The 20,646-nt window shown below is 38.5% G+C and overlaps 1 protein-coding gene across 1 annotated transcript in view; it reads right to left on the bottom strand.

Moving 5' to 3' along the window:
- Positions 1 to 20,646, bottom strand: part of MACROD2 (MACRO domain containing 2) — a 2,334,919-nt gene that overhangs the window by 1,381,302 nt on the left and 932,971 nt on the right. The gene's annotated exons all lie outside the window — the stretch shown is intronic.

Here is a 20,646-nt window from a genome sequence, read left to right as displayed (position 1 = left end):
ACACAAGTGTAAAAGCAAGACTCAGACTGAGAAAAACAAAACCTGTTTCAATAATAACAGTTGCTGTGAAATTCTCAGGTTCTCAGACAATTACTTGGTGCCAAGTGTCCCTGTTTTTATTATTTCTAAAAAAGGTCATTTAAGGGGGAAGGAGCATTTTAGTAGCTCAAAAGTTAACCAAATATTACTGATCGAGACTCACTCCTATAGTAAACCTCTATTACTTCTCTGACAGATCAAATTAAATTCTGCTTGGCGAAGGGCTGGGACACTCCTCTTGGTTGAAGCAATGCTGCTCTTTTTTATTCCTGCAGAGTAAATAGCCTCAAGTCAAACTACTTGCCCTGACTAATGATCAAACATATCCAAGAATTCTGTACAAGAAATGCATTCTTCTCTCCTTTGAAGTGCATTGCTGGGAGAGTAATTTGGTTTGCTGGAGATTTTCCTTAGAACTGCAAAAGAAATTTCTTGGCTAAGCATATAATCAAGCTACCGATTTTCTTTCTTTTTTTTTTTTTATTAAATATCTTCCTGTGAGAGGGTGTACACTGAATAAACATGTGCCTCAAAGGAATGTCAGAATGGTGCACTACTGTCTCTTTGCTGACTGAAAAAATCTCAGCAGTATTAGGTTAAAAACTTCCATCAGAAGAATACATCATTGTGACCCATTTCATTCAGTCATATAATCTCCTCCCGAAATGCCAACGTGCCTCCAATATATTAATATCATTATAACTAGGCAGTCAGGAATATACAAAGATGAATATGACACACAACCTGTCCTCAAAGGACTTACAAACTAGCAGGATAAGTATTACAGAAATAATTTTTTAAAACTATACAAAAATAACCATAAAGTCACAATGTGATGGGACTTCCTGGGTGGCACTAATGGTAAAGAACCCTCCTGCCAATGAAGGAGATGTAAAAAAATGTGAGTTTGACCCCTGGGTTGGGAAAATCCCCTGGAGGAGGGCATGGCAACCCACTCTAGTATCTTGCCTGGAGAATCCCATGGACAGAGGAGCCTGGTAGGTTACAGTCCATAGAGTCACCAAGAGCCAGACACAACTGAAGCAACTTAGCACACACACACACACTGGATGTGACAAGGCTATCATAAGAATGCCACAAAATAAATGCCACAGGGCATCTGATGGGAAAGAATTTAAATGTGGTGAAGATGGTTAGCAGAGGTTGTTTGATGATCATTACCATCATATGAGCTAGGCAGGCAAAAATAGATATGATTTCAACAGGTACGTGGTGTCTGTGGAGGCATTTTAGGCCAAGGACAAAGGCAGAGAGGTAGGCTCTGTCTGGACAATAGAGAACAGTTCAAAACGACTGAGGCATTAGAGAGGACAAAGGACAGGTTTAAGAAGGCAGACAGGGCAGAGCACGCCGAACTTGAATGCAGATATCATTCGCAGGGAGTGCATCGGGAGCTTCTATTAATATTCCAAAAGGAATATTCTCCTGTTCCCTTTGACAGTTGTCTTGGATTCACTCTAAATACAGTCATCATAAGGACCAGTTTGCATGGGTTTGTCTGCTTATACTTTTGTTGAGAAAAAGGTATGTTCCTTTTGTCTGGAAGTATATAACGCCTAGCGCGGGCGGGGGGGGGGGGGGGGCGTGGAGGAAACAGGATCTAGGCCAGGCAGTTGGTATCCTGAGGAGCTATCTTTCAATCAGCCTTTCCAAGCCAGAACTTTGCCTCCCAGACTACTGAGCTTTTAGAGAAAAATACATTATGCTGCCACGAAGACAGTATGGAATATTGAGAGTCTCAGACCATGTCAGGAATGCCATTTTTAACTTCTAATGCCAGAACAACTCATTATCCAGTGAGTGAACCATGAAGTAGAAAGCCAGGATGGTCTCAGAATTAGCATTGAGATCTATGCAAAGGAGGAAGATCTCTATGCAAAGGAGGAAGATCTGTATGCAAAGGAGGAAGATCTCTATGCAAGGGAGGAAGGATATATAAGAGGCAAAGAGAATGGACGGGGCAGGACAGCTTGGTGATTTGGCAGTGGTGGCATTGGTAGTTCCCAGAGCACAAAGTCATCATGGCATGCCCACAGTTTGAAAACTGCTTGCAGGCTGAAAGCATCAAAATACAGGGCTCTGAGGCTAACAGAAAGACGACTAACAGGGAGAATGGAAGAGAATATGTGCAGATAAGAATGTGTATAAAGGGAACAGTGAGATAGTAAAGAAGTTAACAAGAAGGAGCGAAAAAGAGTCAGCCCAGGCCAAACAGAAGAGTTGGATTGGTAGTCCCAACGAAATATTCTAAAGCGAACAAAACTGGTCAGAAAGAAAAGATGAAAAACTGCTAGATCAAATTTACCAATTGCCTTTGTCTAAAGGAAATGATAAGCAAGTCCAATCTCCGGTAGCAGACTTAGAGAGTGTGATGAGGTTAGTTACGGGTCTATTACAGGACAGATTTAATTTATCTGCTTTGCCTACATTGTAGAAAAGGAGAAAGGAAAGAAGGAAGTCATATCAGTGATCTAGTAATATAATGCGTGTGTATGTGAATATGTATATTTATTCATCAATTATATCTATGTACTAACATATTGGTAAATTATATATGTTATGAAATACATATTTCATAATACAAATTTAGAAGGATAAGAAAAGTCAATTTGAAGAGAAGTTCCAATATTTCCTTTGGAAGCCAATAAGTTGGATAATTGCTTTCTCTCCCTGCTCCAACCATAATGCAAAAAGCTTCGATTTTCATATTCTATAGGCACTAAAGAAACAAGAAAAGTTTATAAGCTTGTATGAGATGATCAAGTGGTTGTTTTAGGGAAATTTAGCAGGGGGATCAGAGTTGGGATGGTAAAAGGGAAGCTAAGATGGTAGACCAGAAGCCAGAGAGAAGGCCACATGGACAGTCATGGTAGGAAATGATATAGGCCTGGATTTATGTGTTCATGGTACTGACGGTAAGTTTTTATTTCAATTCCAAAGAAAGGCAATGCCAAAGAATGTTCAAACTACCGCACAATGGCACTCATCTCACACACTAGCAAAGTAATGCTCAAAATTCTCCAAGCCAGGCTTCAACAGTACGTGAACTGTGAACTTTCAGATATTCAAGCTGGAGTTAGAAAAGGCAGAGGAACGAGAGGTCAAATTGCCAACATCTGTTGTTTCATCAAAAAAGCAAGAGAGTTTCAGAAAAAGATCGACTTCTCTATTGATTATGCCAAAGCCTTTGACTGCTCAGATCACAATAAACTGGAAAATTCTTCAAGAGACAGGAATACCAGATCACCTTACCTGCCTCCTGAGAAATCTGTATGCAGGTCAGGAAGCAATAGTTAGAACTGGACATGGAATAACAGACTGGTTCCAAATTGGGAAAGGAGTACGCCAAGGCTGTATATTGTCACTCTGCTTATTTAACTTTTATGCAGAGTACATCATGAGAAATGCTGGGCAGAAGCACAAGCTGGGATCAAGATTGCAGGGAGAAATATCAATAACTTCAAATATGCAGATGACACCAACCTTATGGCAGAGAGTGAAGAGGAACTAAAAAGCCTCTTGATGAAATTGAAAGAGGAGAGTGAAAAAGCTGGCTTAAAACTCAACATTCACAAAACGAAGATCATGGCATCTGGTCCCATGACTTTGTGACCACTTCCCTAGTGGTCGGTCCAGGGGTTGGAAGTTTGCCTGCGAATGTGGGGAACGCAAGTTCAATCCTTGGGTGGGAAAGATTCACTGGAGGAGGAAATGGCAACCCACTCCAGTCTTCTTGCCAGGGCAATTCCATGGACAGAGGAGCCCGGCAGGCTACAGGTGATGGGGCAGTAAACAGCTGGACACTACTGAGTGAATAAGCACGCATGCTGGGAGGATCCCACATGCTGTGGGGCAGCTAAGCCCATGTGCCACAACTACTGAGCCAGTGCACCGTAAGCACTGAAGCCCACGCGCCCAAAGTCCCGCACACCGCAACTAGAGTAGCAAACCCTCACTACAGCTAGAGAAAGCCTTCGTGCAGCAACAAAGTCCATCCCAGACAAAAGCAAATCAATCAACTACTTAAATACATTTTAAAAACAATTATAGAAATGTCTCATGGATTGTAGGAGTCATTTTCTACTTTAATTGCACACAGCTGGTCTGATTCAAAAAATCAGTTAATGTCCTCCTTGAAGCTACTATATCTGTCTTGGTAGTAAAGCGTTACAAAGAATAACAATGCACATTTTATACTTTCCAAGGTGTACTATAAACAGAACAGAAAAGAGTACCATCAGAAAAAAAAAAAAAACAGGTCTCAATTTTTTTTTAATTTTTTATTTTTTTTTTAAATTTTAAAATCTTTAATTCTTACATGCATTCCCAAACATGAACCCCCCTCCCACCTCCCTCCAATTATACAGAGTGAAGTAAGCCAGAAAGAAAAACACCAATACAGTATACTAACACATATATATGGAATTTAGGAAGATGGCAATGACGACCCTGTATGCAAAACAGGTCTCAATTTTAAGAAAATATTTCTAAATATGAGTGTTTCAGTGAAATGCCCATAGCTCATGATTACTGCTCTGGGGAGATTATAAGCAAGGTACTTAAAAAAAAAAAATCAATAGACTGTCTTAATATCCAGGGGGGAAAAGTGACATGATTTCTATTCTATAAAACACCACCCAAAAGGAAAGTCTTAACATTAACCTTGAGTAACACCCAGATCATGGAACATTTCTTGATTACCTAGAAGATGCATTCTCTTTCATGGCGTCTTACTATAAGTGGCAGGCAATAAGACAAAATTCAAGCTTACTTATAATCATTCCATTTCAAGTTTCATTTATTACACTGCATTACAATAACTGCCTTGATGAGGAGTGGTAGAACTGAAATTCAATAGAACATCAAGACATGTCTATATGATCACACAAGAAAGCTATATTATAGTGTCATTCAAATATATGTGGCAAGGGCTGCTGTGTTTTTTTTTAAAATCTCCAGTGGAAATGTAATCACAGGTGATCTCCAATACTTTAAGCTTGGTATTGAAAGTTAGGGGAAATGTTTCAAAGATATCTCATATCTTTGTCTTTTTCATGACAGTGAAAATACTAGGTTTTCCCTTGGTCCTCTCAGGAGTGAAAAGTTCCCATCAGAAAAAATTACAAAGAAATTAGTTCATTCACTTAATCTACATTAATAAGGGAATTTCTCAATCAAAACCTCTGGTTTGATCGCCAGACATCTCAAAGGAGTGCCTTTTTAATTTCTTCATTATCTTTGTGATAAAGTTATCCTACAGAAAACTGGTCATTTAACTATAACCAATTCTCTGTTTATGTAGTTGTTTCAATGTATGGAGATTTCAATGGAAATATTTATATTTGTCAAAGGAAAACATTTAGAGTATATGCAATAGAGAAAACAAAATTAGAATAATTTTTTAAAGCATTTAGAGTCATTTGTGGTTTTGACCTAAATTTTACAAATGAATTTTTTGAAATAATATCACAAAATTTTATTTCATGCAGTAAAAGAAGTGAAACATCACTATGGAACATCTGACGAAGACAAATCATTTTGGCTTATTTCAAAATGCAGTGTTGTCACAGAAGCCTTGTACTCTTTAAGCCATGTTCCATTCTTCATTCTGAAACCTATCAGAATCAAGATAAAATATTATGGGAGAACCTGTGATGAGCTTTCAGATAAGAGCGAAAACTAGAGTGAAAAGGGTTTCTTAAGCTTCCAAAATGACCTTCCTTTGAGAGAACCTGTTAACCTTTACAGTGATAGAACATCAATATTTTTAGGGCCAGCTTAACTCCATCATTCTTTCTTTCTTTTAGTTTTAATGTCCTGACTGACCAGAGAACTGGTTGCAGGCCTCTCCCCAGTCTCCCTGGACACAAATGAACAAGTATACACAGAGGAAACCTCGAGGGGCAAAAAAAAAAAAGTAGGGGGTAAGTTTAAAGCTTGGTCATTTGATACACGTTACCATATGTAAAACAGATAGCTAGTGGGAAGTGCTATATAACCCAGGGAGCTCAGCCCCATGCTCTGTGATAACCTAGAGGGGTGGGGTGGGATGGGATGGGGGCTGCAGGGAGGTTCAAGAGTGAGGGAACATGCGTATACTTACAGCTGATTCACACTGTTGTATGGCAGAAACCAACACAGCATTGCAAAGCAATTATCCTCCAATTAAAAATAAATTAAAAATAAAAGGTTGGTCATGTGACCGTTTCAGGAAGCTTAGTTTGAAATCAAGATTCTAAGAGATTTTTTTATATCCCATTTACTTCAAAGCATGAGCCCTCCAGGAGCACACAGAGGGGTGAGTAACAGACGCCCCTGAGAAGAAACATTTTCCCTACCCACTTCAATCTGAGGGCACAGAGAACAAAGGATATGTGGTAGTTTGGAGACTGAACACTTGGATATTGAGAATTTCTGATCAACTCTTATCACAGTTTTAGAAAACTCCTGCTTAGAGATATAATCAAAATTCAGCAGGAGAAGAAACACTTTCCTAATTCAACAAGACCCATATAAAACAAAATCCAGCTTTCAGTATGGATTGTACCAAAACACTGGCCTTTTGATGACGGCCCACCAGCAGCATTTTAAACAGCCAAGGCCTCTAGGTCACTGTCAATTTGGGGGACATGCTTATGGGTCACTACAAGAGATTAGAGGAAAACTTACTTAGGAACCAATTCTGAGTGCCATCAGGCCAGGATAAACATTATTTTATGGGAAATGGGAAACCTCAAGTGACCCAATCCATATACCTCACAAGCGTGTGTCGACTGGAGATGAGCTGACAGCCATCACAAGCTCATATTGCTCTGTCTTATATGCTGGCATTCCAGAGGCAATGCAACTTAAGACGCAGGCTAATTGTCCAATGTCTCCAAAGTACTCAGCTTAAATCAGATTTTTAAACACTATCTCTCGTTCCATCAGACTCTTGTTTTAAAGTATTAGGAAGCCAGAAGGAGTTTAAGATCACAAAGAGAAGTGCAAATCAACCTACAACAAATCATCTACCAGGTGCCCTGGAAGAGAATTTTATTGCTCCTGACATTAACCATTTGCTTATCACTGACACTATCCTCTCTGTGGATAATATGTGGTTAGCCCCCTCTCAAATAGGAGTGACATACAGGAAAACGTAGCCCAAACAACCCCCACACTGCTTCAAGGAAAAAGTACACTGAAATGACTAACCTTTCCCAAGGTCATCAGGCCAAGAAATGGGTTCTTCTGTTTCAAGACAGCTTTCCTCCTGACCCACAGCACATGGTTTCTATTACTGCCAGACCATGACCACAGAGACATTCCAAATCCCTGTGAAAAATGCGATTCCATGTCTCTTGCTCAGCTGTATGTCACAGAGGACAGTTGAGGTCCTGGCAGACGACGAGGGGGAGGGGTGGCCCTTGTGATTTAATTCATGCTATCCCTTTGTGTGATATGACTGGGTCTGTAATTGAGACCTTCTCACTTCTGGTTTCCCTCTTTTATCTTACAAACCACTTACTGCTCATAAGGGACAGTGAATACACTGTGGTGTTTCATGTTTAAGCTCTCCAAAGATGTGAAACAGTTTTATCAAGGGTGACAACTCTGCCATTCACTAATCTGCTTTTCAAAAAAAAATTTTATAAGGGAGATAAAATCAATGTATGCCATTTAGTCTGCATTAACATAGCAAACAATATTCTCTCTGACGATTAAGCAATCTTCTGAAATTATTTTGAACAGATATTTACTTGTAGGTATTACAGTTGCCTCAGAACATTAATAAAGAGGACAAGAATTAGTCAACTAATACAAGATATTCCACAAGGCACCTTTAATCCATTCAGATTAGTCAGACTTTCAGTATGAACATAATAATGTTCTGCCTTATTAGATTTCACAAATGACATTTCCTCAGTTTCTAATATAACATAAAATGTAGAACTATTGTCTGGTCTTGTAAAGGAATTTCATACAATTAATTATGAGTTTCTAGCATACCCTAATTTTACAGTAGCCTATTTACAGCATCTCTCTGGGCACTGAATTTAATGGTTCCTGACAAAAGAGGTGGGTAAAAAACTTACATACACACAAATATTTACACAATAGAAGCAAATAAACAAGATATTTGCTTTACAGTGAAATCCTGCCAGGTAGGGAAAAAAAAGCTTTGAGCCATTTTCCAAACTTCATTCATTATTTATTTTTGTCTCATAGTATTAACTTAGCACTTTTCCAGTGTGTCATTTTCACTTGTTTGCTTGCTTGTTTTGGCCATAGTCTATAGTCTTTATTTTATCCTTCGGGGGTTAGTTCCTTCTTTGTGATCATTCTGGATAGAATGCTTCATGGAAACAACTGCATAACAACACTCCCCAAGGAGTCAGAATGTGTATATTTTAGTATATGCAAAACACTAATCAAAATAAACTCCTGGTTGAGTATGATATAGGGAAATCCATCTATATCATGTTTCCTATGTAAAGCATGAGAAACTGCCATACCAAAACATGGTTTTGCTAATTAATGGGAAAAAACTGATCCAAATTATTGCTTTATTGAGCTGACTGGCCAATTTCATTAAAAAGTGGTCTCTCTTATCTCAGGGCTTCCCTGGTGGCTCAGAGGTTAAATCGTCTGACTGCAATGTGGGAGACCTGGGTTCGATCCCAGGGTTGGGAAGATCCCCTGAAGAAGGAAATGGCAACCCACTCCAGCATTCTTGCCTGGAGAATCCCATGGACAGAGGAGCCTGGTGGGCTACAGTCCATGGGATTGTAGAGAGTCAGACACGACTGAGCGACTTCACTTTAACTTTCACTTTCTTATCTCAAGTACCCTTTTGTAGTGCTATATCAAACACACGATCTTGGGAATTATAAAGGCAAGCATTTTTAACATACAGTTAAGGCCAGACACATTAAAAAAAACATGCACTTACTTAGAGGAAACACATTTCCAAGGCTTTGTTACACATCCATTCACACTGCAATTTGCTAAATAACAAGAATACTAAAAAGTTGAGCTGCGTTTGTTTTTAAGGATATACCTAGTTATCATTATCCTCGCTCGGGGCTCCTAAGCACACAGGAATTTTTCCATTGCTGTAGTAAGCTTATTTCTTAATTTATATAACAATTTCCCGTCAGATAATCAAAATGTCCTACTGGTAAGTCTCTGTCTTGATGAAGAAATCCACTCATAACCTATTTTATGGTTCTTGGGAAGATGAAGCTCATTTAAACAGTTTAATTTTATTTCCTAGATATTATGCATATATAATAAACACTTTACAATTTAGCCTTTAGGAATCAATAATGAACAAAAGGTAAAATTCATCTACCTTTAATTTACAAACCAATTCATCACATCTTTCTAATTAATCATAGGATTTCTATTTCCTCTTATCGTTCTAAAAACTTTATGAACTCTATATAACACAACTGCATTTTTCACAATCTATTTTTATTTACCCTTTCATGAAATATTTCTTGACCTAATATTTAATATTTTTCCATCATCCTATGTACAAACATGTTTTCAGAGAAGGAAAATTCTCAATTATTATGTGCATTTCTGCCAAACAGATTCACTGAACTTGGTAATTTCTTTAATGGCCCATCATCACCAAAAGTTAGGATATAGCTCTAAAAGCTTGAATTTCTGTTAACAGCCCTTCAGAGAGTTTTTACCCAGAAGCAGAAGATATTAAGAAGAGGTGGCAAGAATACACAGAACTGTACAGAAAAGATCTTCACGACCCAGATAATCATGATGGTGTGATCACTCACCTGGAGTCAGACATCCTGGAATGTGAAGTCAAGTGGCCCTTAAAAAGCATCACTACAAACAAAGCTAGTGGAGGTGATGGAATTCCAGTGGAGCTATTTCAAATCCTAAAAGATGATGCTGTGAAAGTGCTGCACATAATATGTCAGCAAATTTGGAAAACTCAGCAGTGGCCACAGGACTGGAAAAGATCAGTTTTCATTCTAATCCCAAAGAGAGGCAATGCCAAAAAATGCTCAAACTACTACACAATTGCACTCATCTCACATGCTAGTAAAGTAATGCTCAAAATTCTCCACACCAGGCTTTAGCAATATGTGAACCATGAACTTCCAGATGTTCAAGCTGGTTTTAGAAAAGGCAGAGGAACCAGAGATCAAATTGCCAACACCTGCTGGATCATGGAAAAAGCAAGAGAGTTCCAGAAAAACATCTATTTCTGCTTTATTGACTATGCCAAAGCCTTTAACTGTGCAGATCACAATAAACTATGGAAAATTTTAGAAAAGATGGGAATACCAGACCACCTGACCTGCCTCTTGAGAAACTTATATGCAGGTCAGGAAGCAACAGTTAAAACTTGACATGGAACAACAAACTGGTGCCAAGTAGGAAAAGGAGTATGTCAAAACTGTATATTGTCACCCTGCTTATTTAACTTCTATGCAGAGTACATCATGAGAAACGCTGGACTGGAAGAAGCACAGGCTGGAATCAAGATTGTGGGGAGAAATATCAGTAACCTCAGATATACAGATGACATCACCCTTATGACAGAGAGTGAAGAGGAACTAAAAAGCCTCTTGATGAAAGTGAAAGAGGAGAGTGAAAAAGTTGGCTTGAAGCTCAACATTCAGAAAACGAAGATCATGGCATCGGTCCCATCACTTCATGGCAAATAGATGGGGAAACAGTGGAAACAGTGTCAGACTTTATTTTTGAGGGTCTCCAAGATCACTGCAGATGGTGACTGAAGCCATGAAATTAAAAGACGCTTGCTCCTTGGAAGAAAAGTTATGAACAACCTAGATGGCATATTAAAAAGCAGAGACATTACTTTGCCAACAAAGGTCCGTCTAGTCAAGGCTATGGCTTTTCCACTGGTCATGTATGGATGTGAGAGTTGGACTGTGAAGAAATCTGAGGGCCGAAGAATTGATGCTTTTGAACTGTGATGTTGGAGAAGACTCTTCAGGGTCCCTTGGACTGCAAGGAGATCCAACCAATACATTCTAAAGGAGATCAGTCCTGGGTGTTCTTTGGAAGGAATGATGCTAAAGCTGAAACTCCAATACTTTGGCCACCTCATGCGAAGAGTTGACTCATTGGAAAAGACTTTGAAGCTGGGAGGGATTGGGGGACGACAGAGGATGAGATGGCTGGATGGCATTACCGACTCAATGGACATGAGTTTGGGTGACCTCTGGGAGTAAGTGATGGAGAGGGAGGCCTGGCATGCTGCGATTCATGGGGTCGCAAAGAGTCGGACATGACTGAGTGACTGAACTAACTACCCAGAAATTAATCCTCAAGATGCAAGTAGGAGAGAGTTAATGTAGTCAGTTCTGTCTTCTAGAATTTGACTAAACAGTATGGACAACTTGTGGATGGCATTCATAATTTTATACATTTCAATTAAAACCCTTCAGAGTCTCTGCCATCTTATGATTAAAGAATACTAGCTTAATAGACAGTACTCATTTGTTAGAGTACTGAAGAATTATGAAAAGTACATAGAGTAACAAGGGGCGAATGCTTCATTAACCTGGAATTTTTTGGAGCCACTATGTGGATCCCTTTTTGCCTTGACCTTTTTGAAAGCATAACCAGCTGGACCATACCCAGCATCCCTGCCAGAATTTTCCTAAGGAATTATAGCTTCTTTCAGCAATGAATGAAACTGAGACACTGGGATTTTAACCAATCTGTGCTGTCAGGCATCAAGCTCTCAAGATGCTTCAGTGGAAACTATTCCCAGGTCACATTTTTGAGAAACTCAGCATACACTAGTCCTTCTTGAATGTTCTTTCAGCAAATTGAAAGACTCTGATAAGCACTGCAGAAAAATGTAAATAGCCTAACTATATTTAGCCTACCATTTCCCAAATATTTTGGAGCTGGGAATCCTCATTCTTTAGTATATTTTTTGATTTTATGAGTTTTGTTTGTTTTTGCTTTGTTTGCTTTTTTGTCTAATAACTACAAGCAATCCACCTTTTGGGGAATTATGCTACCAATATATTCATTCGGGAGTCTAAATGTGTTTAGCAAAAACAGAAATAGAAAAGCCCATGGTAAAATCTTTCACTGTAGGCTATTGGCCATATTAACATTTTCGTGATTTTTTTTTTTTTTCTGAAGAAGCAATGCATGGGAAAGGTGAGTCAAAGGAATAATAATAACTATTATTATTAGTAGTATTAATACCAAGGTATTGGTAATACCAAGTAACACCAAGATATTGCATGTGATGGGGCCTAGCACAGTGTCTGGCATCTGCTAAGAAATAGGTAAAAATGATTAAAATGGAATTGCCATGGCAGTGGCTTCTCAAGTTTCAGCTTCTAAGAGGATGGCATAATGCCCCTTCCAGAGCAGCGGCAGTAGAAATTTCTCTGGACCAGGGTCTGAGCAGGGTGACAACTGACTCTTAGTGATATACTGACCCTGGATACCTACAACCAGCTTGGTTCACCTGAGTCAGATCCACAGGGACTAAGCTCTTATGTTATTCCCTCTCTCGTTTCCCTCACCTCGAATCAGGTCTTTAAAGCCTGGATTTCTCAGACTTGTTCCAAGTGAAGCAAGAACTGAATTCAAGATCTTACATATCAGTTCCCTAGGGTTGAGCCCAGGTGAGGGCTACCAAACGCCCAGGATGCCTGTGTTTCTCTAAACATGATACTTCCTATGGCTTACCTCTTACTGTGTGTCTGCCCAGTCCCGGACTCGCCTTGGACTGGTTGTTAACTCATCTTTCACATGTTCTCTCCTCTGTGAGCAGAATTACTGTTCCAAATGCAAGCCTTCAGAAGTCCACCTTATTTTCTCTTCTGATTCCTGAAACTCTCCACAGAAAATAGTCTGGAGTTCTAGGGCTCTCTTTTCCCTAATGTGTCCAAAGTCCAAGTAATTAATGGTGGGAGAACCAGCAGTATGAAGGGACTGATGGAGCCAAAATAAAGTTGTTATAAAGGAGCTTATGCACATACAACAGCAAAACTGAATTCAACAGAGCATCTTTTAGCTCCATTTCACCATGGTAAGAGAAGAGTCAGGGTTGAAAAATCGATCGCTCTTTATCATTCATTCACTCAAATAAATGTATATTCTCAAAAACACACAACTAGTCAATGCTTAGAGAGGAATCATTAAAGCACCTTTAAAATCTGTGCCTCCCTAATGCCCATTAAGGAGGGCATTCCCTGGTGGCTCAGAGGTTAAAGTGTCTGCCTCTAATGCGGGAGGCCTGGGTTCAATCCCTGGGTCGTGAAGACCCCCTGGAGAAGGAAATGGCAACCCACTCCAGTATTCTTGCCTGGAGAATCCCACGGACGGAGGAGCCTGGTAGGCTACAGTCCACCGGGTTGCAAAGAGTCGGACACGGCTGAGCGACTTCACAATGCCCATTATCCTAAATCCACTGAGCTTTAACATGACTAATACAATCCAGAAGACAGTAAAGTTATTACAGTCAATGATTCTGGTTGTTCCTGAGTAGACACTGTAGTACAAAACAATCTGTAAATACAAAAATGTCCTAAAATTTTGAGATACCTACACATAGAATGAAAAAACTTAATAAGCTATGATCATCAACAGAGACTTCCCTGGCCCTTCTCATTTTACTCTTCCCTTACGCTGAGTCTGCAGTGATCAGGACCCCTGATTTATACCAGTCAGAATCAATTACCCAATATCATTGCACTTGATTGAATTCATTCCTGACAAAGCACAATTTGCTCTAAAAGGGTATGAAAACACCACTCACACTGCTCTAGAAGCTGGTCATGCTAAATATTTGCTATCAGTATATTCCCACTTCTAGCATTTTTCTCTGAAGTTTGATTCTTCCACCTTTAAAAAAAAAAAAAAAAACTAGCTGCAAGGGTAAAGGTCACAAATCGGCATTTCTTCTTAAAATATCTCCATTTAAATGCAAATTTTGGCCTTTATTCCTACCCTTTAAACAGTCATTTCATAGAAATGCAAAAAGTAAGAGTAAATTTGTTTTTTTAATATCTGCAGAGGAGCTCTCTAATGTGCTATTTAGCTTCATTTATGCCATATAAACTTTACATTTTTAAAGCTTGGTAGATTTCTTTAGGGACAAGCAATATTTTCTCAGAAAATTCAATTTTGAAAAATTTAAATATGAATAGAATGGTCTAAATTCAACTTTAAAGAAAATAGAGCCTCATAACTTTTTATAATTTGAATCACTAGAAGTTGCTACATACTTTTCATCATATTATTTTTATTTAGCTTATGCAGTTTATAAAACTATGGCATTCATTAGTGACAAATAACTTGAAGTAGTCTTTATTTCTTATTGAAACTAAATACACTTCTATGAAGATAAAAATATAGAGCAATAGCATTTTCTCCTTGCATTTCAAAATGCAATCACTGAAAACACCATAAAATATTACTTAATAATGAGGTGATAGTTTTGTCCTGGTGAATAACTTAAAGCAAAATTAAAATTATTAAAGTTTTAAAAGAAAAAAAAAACTATTCAAAAAATATTAAAAGCTTCAAAGCACTAAATTAACTTAGAACTTCAGAATTACTAACAGAATTAAATTTCTCATGAAGTGAATTAGATACAGAATCATAAAAAACAGATGCGAATATACCAAACCGTTGCCTTTTCAATGCTCCAGAAGGCAGCAGCAGAGCCATTCTGGGCCTCCAGCTGATCTCCTCAGCCCCTCTTGTGAAGCGCTTTCCTCTGGAGCTGCCGCTGGGCTGGCAGTCTCCTGACGTGGAGGCAGGGTTTCTCTCAACTTTTCTTCCACAGGGATGGTGGATATCTCAGCCCCCACACTGGGCGGGTTGGAAGTTCAAGGGAGTTAATATCCCTCCACCCCAGACACCTTCACAACTAGGGGAAAAGGAGTTAGTGGTTCACGTCTGAGCTGCTTTAGAGCTCTGCTGTCCAATGGAATAGTCCCTAGCCAGCCATCATGTGGCTGTCTGATTTAAATTAATTAAAATTAAATACATTAAAAATCCAATTCTTCAGTCACTCTAGCCGTATTTCAAATGCTTAGTAGTCACTTGGGGATATGATCCAAGACAATGTGGGCACAGAACATTTCCATCACCAGAAAGTCCTACTGGGGAGTGCGCTTTACAGGGACACTTCTGTTTAGAGAGGGCTGTGTGTTCCACATTTTTCTTCAGAGTCCCCAGCAGGACTGAGCCTCGGTTGCCCACAGTGCTAACCAGCTCAAGAACTTCTAACCTTTGCTGTATTTTTCCCTGTTCTCTGACTTACTCTCTGCCTCTTCTACTTCCTGGGATGATGACCAAAGAAACTACTTGCATCCAAACCTTAGTCTCAGGCTCTGCATTACGGGGACCTCAAACTGAGAAAAGCAGCACCTCAAGATTTTTGATTCACTTTAGTTAGACAAATGTCATGTTTAACTACGATGCAGACAGGAGCAAGACACATAATTGGATTATACTTTTTATATTCCTTACCCCCACTTAGCCCCCTGGGCTTCATTCCTTTACTAATTTTATAATCTGCTAGCCTTCATTGATCAGACTGAAGAGGGAATAGGACAGTATCAGAGGCCAACCAGATAGGCCAAAATACTGCATTTTAGAAGTAAGGATGACTGAAGAAATGGATAGAAAGGAGAGAGGTAGAGAGAAGAGAACGGAGCGGTGCCCTTAGGTATGGAACTCTGAAGAGATGTTTAAATAGGAGGGAGTATTAGGAAGTTTTGATATATACATCTTATTTGAAGCAACTCTCACTGTTGCCTCCTAGAAAGACCTTCAGGAAAGACCACATTAATTTACAAGGATTTCTGGATTATATTTCAACATCTTTTCATTGAAACACTAGTCTCAAAGGGACCCAATGAAGTCAGGTTGCATCTCCAAGAATAAAACTCTTTTCAGCATAAACCTGACATTTGTACTTCAATACCATGCATTACTCAATGCCAGAAAACTGAAAATGACTTTAGCATAACAGCCTTACAGTTTGACATTAACAAAGCATGTTTTCCCAAAATTCTGGGAATTAAAATTATCTTAGAAGTTTACATGTTTCATTACTGGCAGCATAGTTGAGGTTTAAAGGGCAACCTAATTTCTGAAATGATTTCTATAAAGTTTAGTATTGTATTAAGTTTACAACAAATGTTTCTAAACTTTAATAATTACCTTAGCAGGTAACTATTAATAGTGTTAGTAAGTAGCCCTTGAACCTTTATAAAAATGAAAGACTATGAAATTGCCCATCACTTTACCATATAAGGAGTATCCACGAGTGAGCTTTAGGCCATATACTTTGAATATTATTATGATAGAGCTTTCAGTATGTTCTCCTTTATATAAAATTAAGGTAAATCATGAAATTAAAAATAAATAATAATGATAATAGTGGGTTGGCCAAAAGTTCATTCGAGTTTTTCAGTACTGGTACTGAAAACCCAAACTTTTTGGCCAATCCAATAATAATGTGACTAAAAAAGTAGGTAATTTGATCATTTGTTTCTAAATCACTATATCCCTGCTAAACATATTATTTTTCAACTTTGTTATCCAAAGAGTAAAAATAGCTTTCAAAGCTCAAAATACATTGTCAGTGAAATTGAGACACACTCACAAGAAAAAACATATACATTAACTAGTGCACTCTCCACAGAAATCTCCCACACAAAATTATCAAGGCTCAGTTAATTTGCATTTTACTGTTTTTTTTTAATTGGGAGTGTGGGGGGCGGGTGGCGGACAGGAGCTTGGGGAAGTGATTGCCAAAAAACAAATCTTACCCTGATAGTCCAACAGGATAACTGAAATAATTTTTCTCTAACCTTCCCCCACCCCCGTAAGCCTGAGATTATGCTTCCAATAAGTCACATCAATAAAACTGGAAATATTCATGAAACAAATGACAAACGTCCATGCATGTATCCATTCATTCACTTACTCATGACATCTATTAAGGATATAATTGTGTCAGCCACTGTGCTAGACAGTGAAAATCTATAGAAGTTAATTTATCCAACAAATATTTATTAGAAGCATTCTTTTTTGTTAGGCCTTTGATAGGCGTGGAGCTAAGAGTGATCACCAGTTCCTTCCACAGAGTAAACACAAAAGTGGGAAAATCAGGTGAGTAAAGAGAGATTTCCAATTCTGTGTGATGCAGGCCACCCCAGGGAACACGCTCACACCCACCAACCAGAGCCAAATGTGCAGATAACATAAGCAAACCAATCTGTAGCAGTAGATATAGAGAGAAATATTTGGCCACTTGGACTAGGTACAGTGTCAGTTTAAATTATTTCTAAAGGAATATTGTTAAAGGAAAAATGTACTACTTATGATGGTATCTTTCTAGCCAGCAAAGCAAAGGCAGATTGATCTCTTGGGTCCATTTGATAAAAGAAGTATTTCTAGCTGGTCTAATTATGGAGAACTTACTGATTCTCAAATGCCTGAGGACAAGTTGTTTTCTCATGTAAGTTAAACAAGTCCTTTCCCTGTGGATCTGGCTATGATATGCATCTATCTGGTAATCCCATGCCAGTTAGTAATGTGACCCTTATTTCAGCCCACTCTTAACTAAATTATCACATTTCAATGTGGTTTCTCTCAATCTGCACGTTCGACATTCAATAAATCAATATCTACACTGCTTATTGATTTTTCTAGTGCTTTATAATCATGCCGACATTCCATTCAGCTTAAGGAAATAAAACAGAAATAAAGACACTAACATGCTCTTCCTAATAAGTGAAAAACAAATCCAGCATCATATTTGAATTTGTTATTTACATGCTTTATATAAGAATCTGACTTTTTAAATCTCAGTTCAGAAACAGAAAGATACCATCCCTAAGAAACTTGCCAATATTTGATATAACACAAAGCTTCAGCACTAAAGTGTTTTTTAAAAAAGAAAAGACGCTAAAACCATTGCAGAAGTCAAGCACACTCAGCATAACATTTCCTGATTACCATTCAGAAAGGCCCAGAGATCACAGCATGGCCAATGCAAATTTCAGTGATGCCTCTTTAAGTCTTAATGAACCATAGTGCCCTAATGAGAGGTTTCACTGAATCCCAGTCAACCAAGCATACATTTCCCAGAGAAAAGAGAAAGCTAGCAACCCACTGTATTTTAAATGGTGATATTTGTATCAACAATGTTTACAAGCTATTTTTTCTTTGTATAAAAAAATGAAATAACTACAGTTCTGTGGGGCTCATACATAAGGGTGTTGACTTAATCCAACAGAAAACTCATGTTACATCATGGTATATTCTGTGCCAATTCATTAATATTAAGAATCAATTCATTAGTTGGGCTGTTAGGAAAATGGTACTTGCATAGTTTTATATAATAAGAAGTAGACTTCCCAGGGGGTTCAGTGGTAAAGAATTCACTTGCTAATACAAGAGATACAGGTTTGATCCCTGGGTGGGAAAGAAATGCAACCCACTCCAGTGTTCTTGCCTGGAGAATCTCATGGACAGAGGAGCCTAGTGAACTACAGTCCTTGGAGTCTCAAGAGAGTTGGACACAACTTAGCAACTAAACAACAAAATATAAGAAGTACATTTTGAAATATTTAACAAAGAATCAAAGACACTTGCTCTATAGAAATTTAATGTTGAGACTAAGAAAATGGTGGTCTAGAAACAAAGATATTCAGTTCAGTTGCTCAGTCATGTCTGACTCTTTGCAACCGCATGGACTGCAGCACGCCAGGCTTCCCTGTCCATCACCAACTCCCAAAGCTTGCTCTAACTCATGTCCGTCGAGTCAGTGATACATACCATCCAATCATCTCATCCTTTGTTGACCCCTTCTCCTCCTGCCTTCAATCTTTCCCAGCATCAGGGTTGTTTTCCAGTGAGTCAGTTCTTCACCTCAGGTGACCAAAGTATTGGAGTTTCAGCTTTAGCATCAGTCCTTCCAATGAATATTCAGGACTGATTTCCTTTAGGATTGACTGGTTGGGTCTCCTTGCAGTCCAAGGGACTCTCGAGAGTCTTCTCCAACACCACAGTTCAAAAGCATCAATTCTTGGGTGCTCAGCTTTCTTTTTAGTCCAACTCTCACATCCATACATGACTACTGGGAAAACCATAGCTTTGACTAGAAGGACCTTTGTCACCAAAGTAATGTCTCTGGTGTTTAATATGCTGTCTAGGTTGGTCATAGCTTTTCTTCCAAGGAGCAAGTGTCTTTTAATTTCATGGCTGCAGTCAACATCTGCAGTGATTTTGGAGCCCCAAAAATAGAGTCTGTCACTTTTTCCATTGTTTCCCCATCTATTTGCATGAAGTTATGGGACTGGATGCCATGATCTTAGTTTTCTGAATGCTGAGTTTTAAGCCAACTTTTCCACTTTCATCCTGAGGCTTTTTGGTTTCTCTTTGCTTTCTGCCATAAGGGTGGTTTCATCTGTGTATCCGAGGTTATTGATATTTCACCTGGCAATCTTGATTCCAGCTTGTGCTTCATCCAGCCCAGTTCATTCAAAACAACATGAGTTTCTGACCTTATAAAAGTTAATGTCCACACATTTTTGTTTCCTCATTAGTGATTTTGGTGAGTGTAGACAGAGTGATGGGTAGATATGTCCAAAGAGAGAAAGTCAGACTTAAAGGTGTTACTGTTTACAGTCTAATATGGTGTTCCAAGGTCCTCTCCTTTTTGCTTAAGACCCTCAAAGATGACTATTGGACAACTGGAACTGGAATTTCCCTTGGCTCCAAGAATAGCACTGAATATATTGCTTGTAAGATGGAACTCAACCTCGGTGACATGCAACTCTTTTGAGTATGGGCATCACTTTTTCCTTTTAAAAATAGTTCTGGACCAACACATGTTAACCATTGTAATTGTGAGCAAAAGCAGTGGAAAGAGACTCTATAAACTATTTTTTTTTATTGTCTAACCATAAAATGGAATAAAATGACCTGACTTAGAATATGTCAAAGCATACCTAGCATTCCCCAGTAGGAAGGTAATGATTGCCAGAAGGATGTAACACAGTCTATATTACATCCCATGCACAACCTCACTTTTCAGGTGTCAGATATCATTTCTTTAGGGAGTTGTTTCCTGATTCCTCAAACTAGATCTGGTTCAAACTTCCTGTAACTTTTCCTTCATAACACAAGTTCTATCCAGAAGGCATTTGTACAGTTACTTAGTTCCAATTTGTCTCCGCTCCTTGCGTGGTAAATTCTGGGAGAGCAGAAGGGCCGTCTGTTTCATATCATTGCCTAGCACAATGCCTAGTGCTAGGCAAAACATTCAAAACAAATGGTTTTGAATGAAGTAATGAATGATTATGCCATTCAAGGTAGTCCTAAAAGTAAAAGGTGTTTTGGTAATGTCTGAAATTTAAACATTCATAACATTTTACCTTCTTAAGAAGAAGCTATATATTCAGGAATGGTCAAAGAAATATTTAGAAGCACAATAGCTCAGTATCAGTTTAAATTCCAACAGCAGGCAATTAACTAAAAAATTATGGCACATCCTTAAAATGTACCAAAGTAGCATAATTATTTGCTTGTACTAAGTATACATGAACA

Source organism: Capra hircus, chromosome 13, assembly GCF_001704415.2.
Source record: "Capra hircus breed San Clemente chromosome 13, ASM170441v1, whole genome shotgun sequence".
In the NCBI taxonomy this organism is placed as follows: domain Eukaryota; kingdom Metazoa; phylum Chordata; class Mammalia; order Artiodactyla; family Bovidae; genus Capra; species Capra hircus.
Note: the sequence above shows the minus strand (reverse complement) of the source record. Positions and strands in the feature narration are given on the sequence as shown.